Source organism: Pterocles gutturalis, unplaced genomic scaffold, assembly GCF_000699245.1.
Source record: "Pterocles gutturalis isolate BGI_N339 unplaced genomic scaffold, ASM69924v1 scaffold30474, whole genome shotgun sequence".
Taxonomy (NCBI): Eukaryota; Metazoa; Chordata; class Aves; order Pterocliformes; family Pteroclidae; genus Pterocles; species Pterocles gutturalis.
In genome coordinates this window covers 1-14,737 of record NW_010131677.1, presented here as the reverse complement: position 1 = coordinate 14,737, position 14,737 = coordinate 1, and positions in this window count along the sequence as shown.

Genomic DNA, 14,737 nt, shown 5'->3' with positions numbered 1-14,737 from the left:
TTTTTTTTTTTTTTTTTTTTTTTTTTTTTAATATCTATTACAGATGTGGGACAAGGACAAGAGGAGGTTACACATGTTTCCCCCAACCATATCAGAGACTGGTGAAAAGGCTAGAGACTGAAAGTAGAAGATGCCCTCTGTTTCACAGGTGAGTGAATACTTCAGTCTGAGTTTTGCTTTTTTACTGAAAAGACCATGTGCAGGTCAGCCAGCGCTTGGCTGACCCAAACTTGTTTCCATTTGTTTCAAAGTGTTTCATAATTGGAACTAAGAGTTATTCTCTCGCCCATATTCTCTACCCTACATATAAACTCAAAAATAATGATGTATCAGGTTTTCCTCAGCTCCAGTCTATTGCATTAGTCACAAAACTGATCTTGTCTTGTTCAATAAGCACTCACATTTCTGATTTTACTTATGCTAGGTATACTAGCATGCCTGATTTGGCTTATTTTTAAGACAAATTTTCCCATTAAATGTGATTTTAGAGCAAAATCTATCAACTCTGTATGTATGTAACAGCTCACAGCTTTTGCAGTTGTCAGAAAATGTATCAGACTGAAATACTCCATGTAGTATTCACTCTCTGTTCACATTGTTCCTTTCAAACATGTCACATGAATGAGAACAGTTTATTATTGTTGTTGGCCCATTAAGAAATCTGTTTTATACCACTGGATGTGGTATATTGAGGCCATGGAAAAAATGACAAGAGAGACCCATTTTCCTGTATTTGAGTCTGCAGACAGTATCCATTTTCAGACAACACATCATCAGACCTCTGAGCTTTGCTTTTCATATCCCAGACCTCTAGTCAATGCACGAAAAAGAAAAAGTAATGCTTAGTTAATAATGAAAGCTTAAGCAACTACTCAAAATAAGATTGAATGGCTTGCAAATGCAATGTAATTTATAATCAGGTGGGGAGGTTATCCAAAGTAATGGATTTGTGCATCTGCTCCTGTCCGTAGAAACTTCACAGCATTCTTGTACCTGAATTTAATTTATACTACCAAATCCACCTCAGTGTAATTATTCTAAATTTTATTGAATTTGGTGGAAGTATAGTAGATACAGGGTGACACACTATTTTATTTCCTTCAATTTTAGTCATGGCTACCTTTTTTAAACCTTTTATGGTTTATTTTATTAAATATGGTTATATTTAAACCCTGATGCCAAAACATGAGACCTCCATCTACCGTGAAAGGGCATGAACCTCTGCCATTTTGAGAATTAAATTTTGAAATTCAAACAAAATGACGTGGCTTCACTACACTAAATACAAACTTCTTTTTTAAAAAACAAAATATTTTCACAAAAACAACTGACAACCTTTCTTCTTTTTTTTTTCCTGTTGCTACCAGTTTAATGTCACCATGCAACCTATTTGCTTAAAACACAAAGAACAAACAAAAAGCCCCTGTTCTTAAAAAAAAAAACTAACAGCCTATTTTCAAAACATAGAAATCACAGAAAAAATTACAGATGTCTCATCTGTTTTATACTTAACTGAAAATTAAAAATGTTGTTGCAATTATTATTTTATACTTTAACTCTGAAATAAAAAATTCTAGGCTATAAAAAACTAAAATGACTGAGTTATTAGAGTCTGCAGATTGCCCATTGTGCCCAGGCAGTAATGTTTTCTAATGTGCATGTCTATATCAATATAATGACAGCACCATGCTTCAGATCAACTGGATACTAATTACAGATTTACCTGATAGACTGCAATGGCTCCCAAGGAGCTACTGCACTCTATTTAGAAAGTGATTCTCCTAAAAGCTGCATAAGGACTTGTAATGCTAAGTAATCTCATCTGGATACCATTTTGCAATACACTTATCTCTTGTACTCATGAACTGAGTCAAAACTGAAAACAATTTAAAAAAAAAAAAAAAAAAAAAAAAGTCGATGAGCTTCAGGTAATACCTTGCAAACGTGGTAGACCACCGCAGATGCTTGGAGCTCCAGATGCCAGCATTTTCCTTAAACCCACAAAGCCCATTTGCATAGAAGAGAGATCACAGCCCTTGAAGCAGCTCCTCAAATGTCAAATCTAATGTCTCCTTTAGCACTGTGAAAATAAAGAGTTCTCCATTTCATGCACTAGGAGAACTAGGATACATCCATTGAAATTAAGAAGCAGAATATTCAAGAAAAAGATTAATTCATTCTTCAAACAACACATGACTAAATCGTGGATGTCATGACTACAAGAAATTGTGGAGGCAAAAGGAATAGGTTAAAAAAATATGAGCAGAAGAGATGAGCACAGGGAATAAAGCTAGCAGACTTTTAACATGATCTGTATACAAACTTCCAGTCAAGAGTGGTCTAAAGCTCTAATTTTTTAAAAGCAAGAGGATGGATTGATGGAATAATTGCTTTAAAGACCCCAAGTACTTTCTACTGATTTTTTATATCGTTGAAGCCGTTCAGGCTGGTATAGAGCCCACAGTGTGTGTGCTGACTCCCACTGTACAGCATAAACAATCCCACTTCATCGCTGTGCGAAGGCGTTACTCAAAGTGAGCAGAGTATCAGGTTGTGAGCTGTAATCGTTGTTTACACAAACTTGGAAAGCCTTAGAGAAAGACTAAAAAGACAATTTTTAATGAACACTCTCCAAAGAGGTGGTTAATTTGTTCATGACCTGTTACTAAAAATGTAATCGGTGAAGTGTAAAAAAGGTATTATACTCAATAGAATTGCCTGCCTATAATGTAATAGTAATAATGAAAACACCTACAGTAAGGGCTTGTTAACTCAGCGTGTGACATAGGATCCCTTTTTCAGTTTAAAGCAGAGAAATTATTCTGAGCCAGCATCAAGAAGAACTAGACACTTGCTTATACTCATTATATCTTTTTGTTTCAAAAGCACAGTAGCATAATCAATTGTTCCCATCTCATTTGGAAAATCAACACTTACAGTTCCTATTATGAATCATCGTTCTCCATGTCTATCACTCAAAAGAAATATGTTTTGCTGTTCTTTGATTGTTCTTGTCTTTCAGGTTTTCACTTCTGGATAATAAAATGCACATCACTAACTATGCCAAGTAATTTGGTGATTTCTGAAATACGTACCCTGGGCAAAGAAATAAAAATTACACTGAAACAAATTAAAACACAATACAAAATACACTACAGTTTATAAATGTTGCACACAGATTACATTGTGGACAAATTCTTGTCAATTACCTATGAAAATTTGACATTTGTCTTCAAATAATTTACATTCCATCCAACCTGGTAGCAAAAGCCATTGTGCTCTTCTGGATCTGAATTAAATCACTGAACACCGGGAGGAAAAAAAGGAAAATAGCTGACAAATTCTAAAATTGTGGCAGAATTTTCATAAGCACATGGTACAACTTTTTGTGCTGTAGTGTTTTTTCCTGGTATGTTACTCAGGAAACAAGAAATTCTACAAATGGTTAGCAGTCTGGTTTTGGCTAGGGTAGAGTTAATTTTCTTCAGAGTAGATGGTAGGGGACTGTGTTTTGGATTTGTGCTGAACACAGTGTGGATAATGCAGGGATGTTGTCCTTATTGCTGAGCAGTGCTCACACACAGTCAGGGCCTTTCCTGCTTCTCACCCCACCAGCGAGAGGGCTGGGGGTGCACACGAAGTTGGGAGGGGACACAGCTGGGACAGCTGACCCCAACTGACCAAAGGGATATTCCATACCGTAGGACATCATGCTCAGCACAGAAAGCTGGTGGAAGGAGAAGGAAGGGCGGGACATTTGGACTCTTTTGATTCTCTCCCCCATCCTGCTGTTGGGGGGGAGCAAGGGAGTGGCTGTGTGGCGCTTATTGCCAGCTGGAGTTAAACCTGGACAGTCGCAAAGCAGATTCTGACTTCAGAACACTATGTAGTATCATATCCCTTCACATCGACATTTAGTCAACAGAACTAATCTGAAAATGAGGTAGCATTCAACATCAGTAACCATAAGCCTGCTTGATCTTTTTCCGGAGAGACTTCTGAGGTTTGTTGCAGTGATTTTTGGCTTTTGTTTTAAAAATTACCAGAAAAAATGTACTAATAAACATACGACAGTGAAATTAATCCAGACAGCAGATCAAAGATGAGACATTCCTGGAAAAACAAGTAAAGGCCAGAAATAGCCGTTGCTGCTAGGAAGAATTCCCTGGCCCCAGGGAGCATAGAGTAAGTGTAAAAGATCCAGTAGGAATTAGACTTTATCACATCATCATCAGTCGTGGCAAGAATGACAGTTCTGCATAGTAACTTGCTTTGAAGTATATATTTTGTATTTATCTTTTGTTTTGTTATTTATTTTCTATAGGACATAGAGGTCTGTATTTTGCTAAGCTTTAGTGGTTCAGATCTTCCTAATTTCCTCACAAATAATCACACCAAAAACAGCTAAAGAAATTATTAATAGGAAGCTTCAGTTTCTTTTTATTGCTGACTTTATCTAACTACTGCATGTTGCTTTACACTCGCATATACATCCATGCATATAAAAGCCTTACACCTTTCCTTACAAAAAATAAAATTACAGCAACTCCTGCAATCAGATTCAATGTAATAGGATTATCTGTCCAATCTATTCAGAGTGCCTCCATGCATGCTTCTTCAAATCAATCGTTACACTTAATAAACAATTGTAAAATGTGTAGCTATTAAGAACAAGAAAAAAAGCTTACAACACTATGTGCTTTTGAAGTTTATTTTCAGTAAACAGTCTTCCCTTTTTCTGAAAAAAGAAAGGAAGAACACATTGTATTCTAATGCTACAAAAGCTTAAAAAAATGGGATTTTCTAAGGAACCCGAGGAGATCAGGCGCCTACTCTCTTAAGCTCCTTTGAAAATTGTAGCATTTATCTTCAGAAGTGCCTACAGCCAGCTGGAGAGAGGCTGGCTGAAAGGATCCCGTCAGGATTTTGCAACCCTCAAGTCATGTAAATTGTATCACCCTCTTGATTTGCTGGAGCTTTTAAGTAAGGTAGGTAACATTTCTGTTGCAAAAATCACAAGTGTACCCCAGCAAGGCTGGGGGTGAGGAAAGCCCATTCTGAGCTTCAAAAAGAGGAAGGAAATGTAAGGGAGGAAGATTCTCCAGGGGAGGCAGGTTGTCTGTGAGATGCGTGGGAATCAGCCGTCCTTGAGCTGAAGAGCCAAGGCAGGACTGAGGAGCAGGGGGTGCTTCCTTGGTCTCCTCTGCCCAGAGTCTCTACTCAGGGAAACAAAGAAATGATGAAAATCAAAAAGGCTTGTGTGCTGGCATCTGCCCAGCTGAGAAGATTCACTATGAGGCTTAACCACGTTAACTCTGTGACCCGAAGACAGACACCACCACGGGCAGACTTGCTTCTGAACCCATCCCAGCCTGGGCATCTCTGCCGGGAAGGGCACTCGGAGCCTCTGGGAACTGTGAGAGTGACAGCTGCTGAGAGCTGATGGGACTGGGAGGATCTGCGACAGGGCTGAGGAAGCTGGAGATAGGACAGCTTTAATCTGTACCTTTCAATGTTAATGTCGTGTTAATAGAAAATAGAGCTGAGGTTGGGACTTTCACTGTTGTTTTGTACTGCTGGGGAAAAACTGTCCCAGGGATCAGTTGGTTCACATACATTGAAAGACAGGAAACAGAAATGAAGAAGGCAGCCCAGAGAGCTGCGAGGGAAAACGGGCAAGACAAAAATCATAAATCATGGTTTGTGAGGGACTCTTCTGTCTAAGTCTTATTCCTACTGAAAAGCTGACTGTAGTTCTTTGCCAAGAGCATTCCTACCACACCAGAATTCAGAAGCAAGTATTCCAATTTTCTGCTTAGAAATTTGAACCAAATATATTAAACAGAGCTGCTTGCTTAGGCACAATATCATCACTAGTGAATGGACCCAGAGTCAGGCTTTCAAAAACTGTAGTTCAGAAGAGGCACAGTTAAATGCTAGTAATATAGTTTTGTTAAACAAATGAAGATGTGTGAAACCTCTGACTAATTAAAATTCATTCTTGTGCTGACAATGCTATATGTTTGAAAAGGTTTATGAACATTGATTGAATTTGTTTTTATAGCTCAGAAGCCACCAACCATTTCTCTCAAACTCTGGGTATGTTTGTTCCGTGTCTGTATCGGATGGAAAGATGAATTTTCCAATACATTATTTGCATTTCAGCATTAAAGAAAACAGCTAAATAGTATATAACACAGTACAGGAAATACACACACATTCAAAGTTGCAGAAGCGCATTGAGCATATGTCTCGAATGGTAAGAAAACTAATTGATCTTACATTAAAGGTCTGATCCTTCTGCAGAACATGCTACATTCAATCCCCAAAGAAACAAGTTCAATAAACAAATATATGCCATCACATGCTAAAAACAGTGAAGTCAAGCACAGAAAGCTCCTTTCATGCATCATTTTTGATTGTCCTACTTTGCTCTGTCAGGAACAGCAGCAACAGTTTAAGCGTTAAAGCTTTTTGACATCGCAAAGAACCAAACAAAGCCTAGTTGCACATTTTAGAATTTATTTTATACTACAGCTAAAATAGGGAGTTTTTGGCATTCTCAAACAATAGCAGCCACTGGGGACTATTTCCAGAGATGATGTTTTCCTCATATAAGGATTCTTACTAGTTGAGTAGAAAAAACATACTTGATAGCCAGCTCCAGCAGCAGGCTGGCCAACACAATTATTGCACATTCTGTCAGCACATTTCCTCCTTTCAGCTTTACTTCTCCAATCTTTTTCAATATTGTTAAAATGAGCAATCATTCGTGATTCACACTCCCAAAAGAGGCAGAAAGCAACAATTCCCAATGGCTATAAATTATTAATGAAATTGTGCCAATCACACAGAGCTTAGTGCTTTTAAAAATGGAATGAGATTATCTGCACAGTTATTTTCAATCAGATTCATCTCTTATTAGGGGGCATTATGCATATAGCTTGCTTTCAGAAAGCTATCTTCTTTAAAAAAAGATCATTGCACAGTCATTTCTTGTGAAATATTGTGCAAGCTCTACACTTAGATACCAAATCAATTTTTTGTTTCAGGAAATAATTATATGTAACGGGTATTTTCTTTTATAGATAGACAGATTCTTACCAGTGTAAAACCCTGTTCTGTTCTCATTTGTTATTCCCATTCTAACCATCCTTCCTTTGAGCGGGGCTTGATTTACACCAGTCTAGCAAATATATAGGCAGACCTGGTGGTTGTGGTATAGCATTTATTTGCTGCAGTAGCTTTAACAGCTGCAACAGAAATTTTTTTCAGAGTTACTGTACAATGTATATGTTAAAATATAGCTGGGGTATATGGCTGTCTCAAAAATTACAAGCTAGAAAATCTTCCTTTCTGGTATACAAAGATCTAAAAAAATTGCAGTCAAGGGCAGTAGAGATTCAAAGGATTTAAGCATAAAGGTCTAGGAACCATTAATACACTGAATGCAAAGAAACTACAACCAAATTCAGAGATTCTTCGAGTTGCAGGAGTAGAAAAGTTATTTTTCTGTTCCCTTGAGTATGCCTGGCTAGCAAGGTTGAATTCGCCCCGCATTATATGCAGATAGTCTGAGAGCTGAAATCCTGAGATCACAAGGCTAAAGACACTGCTTCAGAGCACATAAGCATGTTCCATGTAGTGGATCTTAAATGTGTTCTGAGTCAACAAAAATGTCAGTAGAAGACTCTAGCACATGCTTGACTGCCTTACTTAACCTGGCCAAAAAGCAGCCCTCACTTTCTACGATCCTTGCTTTTTGCTCTAAGCATTAGATTATTTTATCTCTTGCATTGACGGAAAAAAGTGATCTTTAAAGCACTAAGCTGTCACAGTACTGCATCAGGATTTTGCTATATTATTTTACATATTTCAGCTCTGTATTTCAAGTACTGGCAATCATCATATTGAACACATCTTCTACACTATGCAGAACTGTCTGATTCCTGCGGTCATATGCCACGGTGCCATTTAACAACATGCATTCCCATCTGTGAATTTGCTTTCTGGCATTTGGCTTGTACTTTATTTTTCCCATCTAGAAGTCTGGCAATATTTTCTCAGTATTATTCTGATAAGAGTGTGGGTCAAACTCATTCCACTGTGAATGTGCATTTGTACTTGCAGAGAGTGAGTGATTGATTAGTATCAGGAAGAAGTGACTTCTCCTGTTACATTTCTGGCATGTTATTCTGTGGTTGATCAGTTCTACTGCGTGTCAGTCAAACCTACCAGATGTGACTCTAATGGATAGCTGCTAGTTGCCTGATGTCTGCTTTGTCACTGACGTGGCTGCAGTGCTCCTAAAAGTTAAAAAAAAAAAAAAAAAAAAAAAGAAAGAAAGAAAAAAAGGAGAGTGTGTAGCTTAGCAAGTATGAGGAAGCTGTATTTAGAAACTAGCTGTATTTGTATGTCTCTGCTTTTAAATATTCAGTCAGCTGACTTTTTCAATATGAATTAATCACAGGACTATCTGCCCTTGTTTAATCTGGAAAGATTCATGCAAAACCGTACTTGAGATTTTTTGGTATGTTTTGTAGGGGGTAAGAGAGTGTTCTTATTAATTTAGTTATTTAAATGCTTAGCATTTAATGCATGGAACACATGCATTACAAATAATCTCTTCACCAAAAACACCACATAAATTTGTTATCACAACTTTGCCTTTTAGGCTGAAGCAGAGCCCCACTGAACTAAATATTGTCATGAAGACAGAAAGGAAGATTGTTCTCTCTCAAAAGGAGCTTAAAACTCAGCCATAGCGAAGGACTGAAATTATTTTCATTTAATCGAAAACCATAAATCCATCCAGTTTTAGATCCAATATGAATCAAAGACTGTAATTTGAAATAACCCAATATTCCTTTTCCATTCTGGTTTATATTTGAGACTGGCCCTGGAATTACCAGATCTTTGACAACCAGCAGACTGGAACTTACAGCTCCTATTTATGACAGAAGTGGTTAGATTAATCAAACTGCAGACATTTAAGTATAGGCATATTTATTCAAATATAATTTTAGCAATTGTGCATCAAATTCCACTGGATCTAAACTTTATTTATGGATTTGCACAGACCTGATACAAACTTTTAACAGAAGGTCAATTATTTCATAGTTGTTTAGGATTGCATTATATTGATGTTTTACTTCCCATAGAAACAAACTTCTCTGTGCCAAGCCTTTCAGTAGCAGTTAAATCCACTGCCTGCACAGTTCACTTATTCTCTTCATTCATTAGCCTCAGTAATATTATTTATTTCAATGGGATTTGTCTTCAGAAAGCCTGCCTGTCATTTGAAAATAAAAGTAAAATGTGGAACACTTGCAGCCAAACTCTGCTCATCTTATTCAGTTTTACAGGAATCAACAAGATCACCTAGCTATGTGCAGCCCTAGTCCTGCTTGTTATGGAGTAGAACTGAACAGTGGAATGAAACCACTTAGATGTCCTGAGGTCTCTCAGACAGCAAACTTTGAAACTACCTCTGCATTTTAAAGTTTTAAGGTATTAAAAACATATTTGGAACAAATCAATCTCAAAGTTCAAGGTGAACTTGGTAGGTAAGCTTCTTTCAGGATCAGTTTTCTGGCTTTTTTTTTTTAGACTTGATTTTTAATAGGGTAGAATTGATTAATTCTAGTTTTTGAAACAGAAATTGAACCTAAAATTGAATTTTCTTGGAAGTTCCATGGTATATTCTTATCCCTATGGCAAATCTATAGCTGCTGACAGCTGCCAAAGCCTCATACTAGACACTATGAAGCAAATTTACTCTGTCCCAGGCAAAACCAGCACAATTCCCAATTTGGAGATTAAAATGATGCACATGATATCAAATGGAGAACATCATGGAGGCAGTTTTTCAAAGTGACAACTCAGATTTATTTTTTTTAATGCAAACTGTAACTTAAATGAAGCATGAATTATAAACCTTACAATGAGAATGGAGATGGTAATTGTGCTTCATTTTGATCACTCAGTGAACATGACCCTTTCTCTTCTGACACTTCAGAAAATATAGATATACATCCAATGCAAAGCACAAATGGACCTTAATTCACTGACCTAAAACGTTTATACACCTTTGTTGTTTTTAATTTTCAGTGAAAATGACAGTGTCTTAAACATATCCTCAAATAGCATTGTGGTGTTTTTACACTTCATTAATAGGTCAAGAATAGATCAAGATCACAGTCATTAGTCCTAAAACTATTATTCTATTGAAGCGCATTTCATAAACTAGAAGTGAACTTGGGTTTTTGGCACTTTTCTGATTGGTACAAGTGTTTTGCTTTTCACATTGCTGAGATATTTTAAAATAGTATGTTAAAGAAGAATTATGAGGAAGTCTACCCTTCATCATATCTTTCATCAGTGAAATTAATGATACTGAGAAATGTAGAGAAGTTATGAATTATTCTAAGGACTTAGAATTCAGCAGATAGTACTTTTACAGCCTCTTACACACTCAATATGTGTTAATGTATGCATGTGTCTGTATGTATGCACACAACGCACTCCACATTTTTTTTGTGTGTGACTTCCTTGCACTGTAAACAAACAAGTCATAATGAGCTATAGCTTTAATAATTCCTTGTAAGCAAATGTAGCACAGAGATTTGGCAAGGAGAACACTGGATACAGATAACATTGATAATGCGGAGAAAAAGGATCTAGTTTTGATTTTAGAAAAAAGAGCAGTTTGGCAATAAGGATATTTATAGTACTGGAAGCATAGATGAAACACGAAGCTAGACTTAGAAAGTCAAAGGGACCAATTAAGGAGAGGAAAGGGAAATGCTGGGGTTATAACTGAGTCACAAAGGCAACGATCACCTTTATAATGTGCATAGCAATGATCTCTTATGTGCTAGAAAAATGGAGCACTGAGCAGGAGAATTTTACACTGCATAAACATCTATAAAGAGGGTAAACAGAAAATCACAGAGCTGACTTTATCCCATTATGAAGTCAGGGAAACCACGCTTCCCCTCCATCCTTTTACCCATCCCTGCCCATGCTGTAACAGCAGCTCTACAGAACTTAATCAACTGGTACCTGTAAATTACCGCAAAGTTAATATTAAAGCAGCGAAGCAAGTGCAAACTATTACTATTTTTAATATAGAGACCTGCTCCTTGGAAAGAGGCAAAGTTTTACTGCTCATGTAGGAATGGGTTAGGGCCCTAAAAAGAGCAGTGAAGAAAAAACAAACTCAAACCCCATAGTTTTAATTGGGGTCTCTCTCAATTTAAAATATGCAAGGAAAAAAATAGTTGAAGTGATGAAGCATAAAAAAGAGTAGTAAGCATTTTGTACTGTACATAATGCTTCTTGGGTGCAACTAAAATACAAAGCAGGAAGAATAGCAAAACCTAGAAGCAAAACAAAAGGTTGCAAGAGTTTGTGCTCTGAAACCAATTCCCTCTATACTGGTGTTAGAAAACCTTTTTTGTGTTCTCGGATGTGGTCAATACCAGTAAACAAGTTGGCACAAGTGACTGTGGGGAACTGCACAGTGTCAGCCCCACTCCTCAGAGTAACACGGGCACTGCGTGAGAGCCAGGGGCCAGACCTTTTGCTGCATGTACATGCATCTGCTCTGATTTTCAGCAGGCTTTGGTCCTCATAGGGAAGGGGGGACCATTAAAACAGAATATCTAGTAATCATCTAAGAGGATATTAGCAACAAATATCCACAGGAGAACAAGATACTCACTCAATAATATTGTCTCAGCCCGTGACAAGTACACACACAGGCTCCCAGATGAATATGCTGTTCGACAGCTACGCTCTATAGTGCAGAATCACTGGGCTAGTTTAAGCCTCAGTCCTTAATGACTTTCTGACAAACCTTTGGTTGCAGCTTCAGCAGCAAGCAGACATACCCTTTCAAATTGCCACTTCATTTTTAACATCTTCATCTCAAGCTACTAGCAGCGTGCTGTTCGTACACATTTTTTCCCCGTGTATACATTCACATCACACAAACGACTTGCTCCAATAGCTACCTTTGAGCACCTTCAAACCACTTGTCTGTTGCATCTTTTTTTCCTCCCTGGACAGTTGATCACATACAGGAACATAAACTATTTTTTCAGACGTGTAATAATGAGATTTCAAATCATGTCTAAGGATGGTACGGAGGAAATGTATTACTGAGGTTGACTTATTTCATAAACCTGTCAAGTGATTTGGTCACTGCATTTATATCAACATCTCCAGAAAGCTGGGGGACTCATGTCAGAGAAGATACAGATGCTTTTACAGCTCCGTAACTGTTTTGTTCCTTAGGATGCTCTAAGTTTATCACAAGGCCAGAAAGACAGGATAAAAACCTCTCACAATGAAAGCAAGCTGTTAGGCTGTGCGGTAATGCTGCCGACGCAGTGTAACTTTGGCAGCGCCTTTTTACGTGTTCTTTATGCTTGTTAGGTACTCCGGGTTTGCCAGCCTGCACTCTGATCACTCTCACCTGCTGTAGCTGACAATTCACTTCCTTATAACCTCCCACATGACAGGTATGAGGTGCTGGGGGACTGTGTGTTAAACTGCTGGCCTCGACTACTGCACAATAAAGCCTGCTGCATGAGCTGCAGATCACAAAGTATGAATGTATTGCAGGCGTGAAAGTATGAGCAAGGAATTTCTTAATCTAACCTTCAAAACTCTTCAGGCCCATTATGTTTATGGCTAAAACTTCCTTCAGGTCTACCAGTCTAACCAATGAATCAGGTTTGCTGTTGAGCAATCCCAGGTACTGGTGGAGCGTACCACAAATCTGTCTCAAGGTGTGCTTTGTAATACAATGCAATGAAGTTATAAACAAATACAGTTTTTTAATATGTTCTTACTACAGTTAAGGACACTGAACGATAACATTTACCTTAGAGGTGATGTGTTTTTCACTCATTATCTTGTGGAAGAACTGAAGTGGCTGATAAACCTTCTGGCCTGGCTCTTCAGCACTAGTTTTTATAACATTTGCTTTTCTACAACACCCTCCTAGCAAACTCTGTTAGACACAATTATAAATCTTGTCGCTACATACTAGCCCCTCCAAATCATTCAGATCATTCCCTCCACTCCTCCACATGCCATCTTCATCAGACATGAGCATGAGTAGCATTTCTAAATGTCATTTAGGTTACCATAAAGGCCTGCTAGTGAGAAGATAACACTAGCACGTAAAGAAATAACAAAACACACACACTCAACAACATTTTACCTGTACCTGAAATTAATTGGATGTTGGTCTGAAAAACAAAACTCCAATAAAAAATGAAAAATGAAACGCAACACTGCAAGAATTTTTATATTCACTATCAAACAGCAAAAAGTATGATTCTGGGGTTTCCCCCACTCCTAGGACCAGAATTTTTTAGATTTGTTGATTGCCAGATTACAGAAATAAGATAGAAATTAAAAATAATGCATAAAAAATACACATTGGCTGCATCTCTTGGAGCATCCAGGCACAGAAACAAGCATCCAGATGCTCTGTTCACATCTTAATTAGTGACAATTAGTCAGTAATCTGAAATCTTAAAAGTATCACATATAACAAAAGATTATTTCCACTTTGTGACTGGTCTCTAACTGCTTAGACTGATTAAAAACAAACCCCCAAAATCATTCAGCTGCCTAGGTAATGCATTTTCTGATGTTCATTGCTAAATTTGTAGATAGTATTTCTCAAGAGGCCTTGGGTAATTAAAGAGGTTTTAATCACGAGGAAGCGAAGGAAGGCTGTTGATGACGTGCCAGTGTGCTCAGTAGGAGATAGAACTTAAAGGAAGTTACGGATCTTCCTCAGGGCTGTTCCCTTTTGCACACACAGACTATCTAACCTAGCAACGCAGGCAGCTCTGGATAAACTGCAGAAATAATATCACAGTCTACAAGTTCTCCTGTTTTAACAAATAAATGACCTCCTGCTGTCTGTTCAGCTGTATGTTACCTTATGTGGCTAGGCACCTGCCACAGCATCAGGCTGCTTCACAATCCTCATGGATTTCTTTCTCCTAATTTGCACCCCATTTAGTAAAACACTACTCCTTCTTTCCAGCTGGAGAATTGCAGTGACAAAAAGGCTGTGATTAAATCAGAGATTCAGCTCCTGCCTCCCAGGCTCAGTCCACAGTGCTGGTCCCCAGTCCATCCTACCTGATCTCCTCTTCTGCTGCAGGGAGAGAACAGCAAGTGGGAATACTGCACTGCTGAGATGAACTGGTCAGGGTTGCTCTTAAAACATCCTGCAACAAGGTTTTTCCACAGTTCTGCCACCTCCTAAATCATGTAATTGCACAGAACATTTTGTGAACCTTCTGTATCAGGAAAGAATTTGCAATCCCCTGCAGTACATGAACACAGAAATAAAATTTATTTAATCTGTTAGGATAGTGGCAATGTCTTAATCCCACAACTAAACACCACAAATCAACGCAGCAATGAATCATAAATGGAGACCACACAGCTGAAGTCCATCACATGCACCCACAACCACATACAGAACAAGGAGGAAAGGAGACAAACAAAACCACCTAACTGTACCCCAGATAAGCCCTAGACAGAGATGTAGCATGGTATAACACCCCTACACTTTGGTACATATGTGTCACACTGCAATCAGGGTTGCACTTTAAAATCAGGATGTAATACATAACCTACCTGGAAATGAATTGACAGCATATTCGATGGAGATGGAAAGATCATGGAACAACTTATTCTT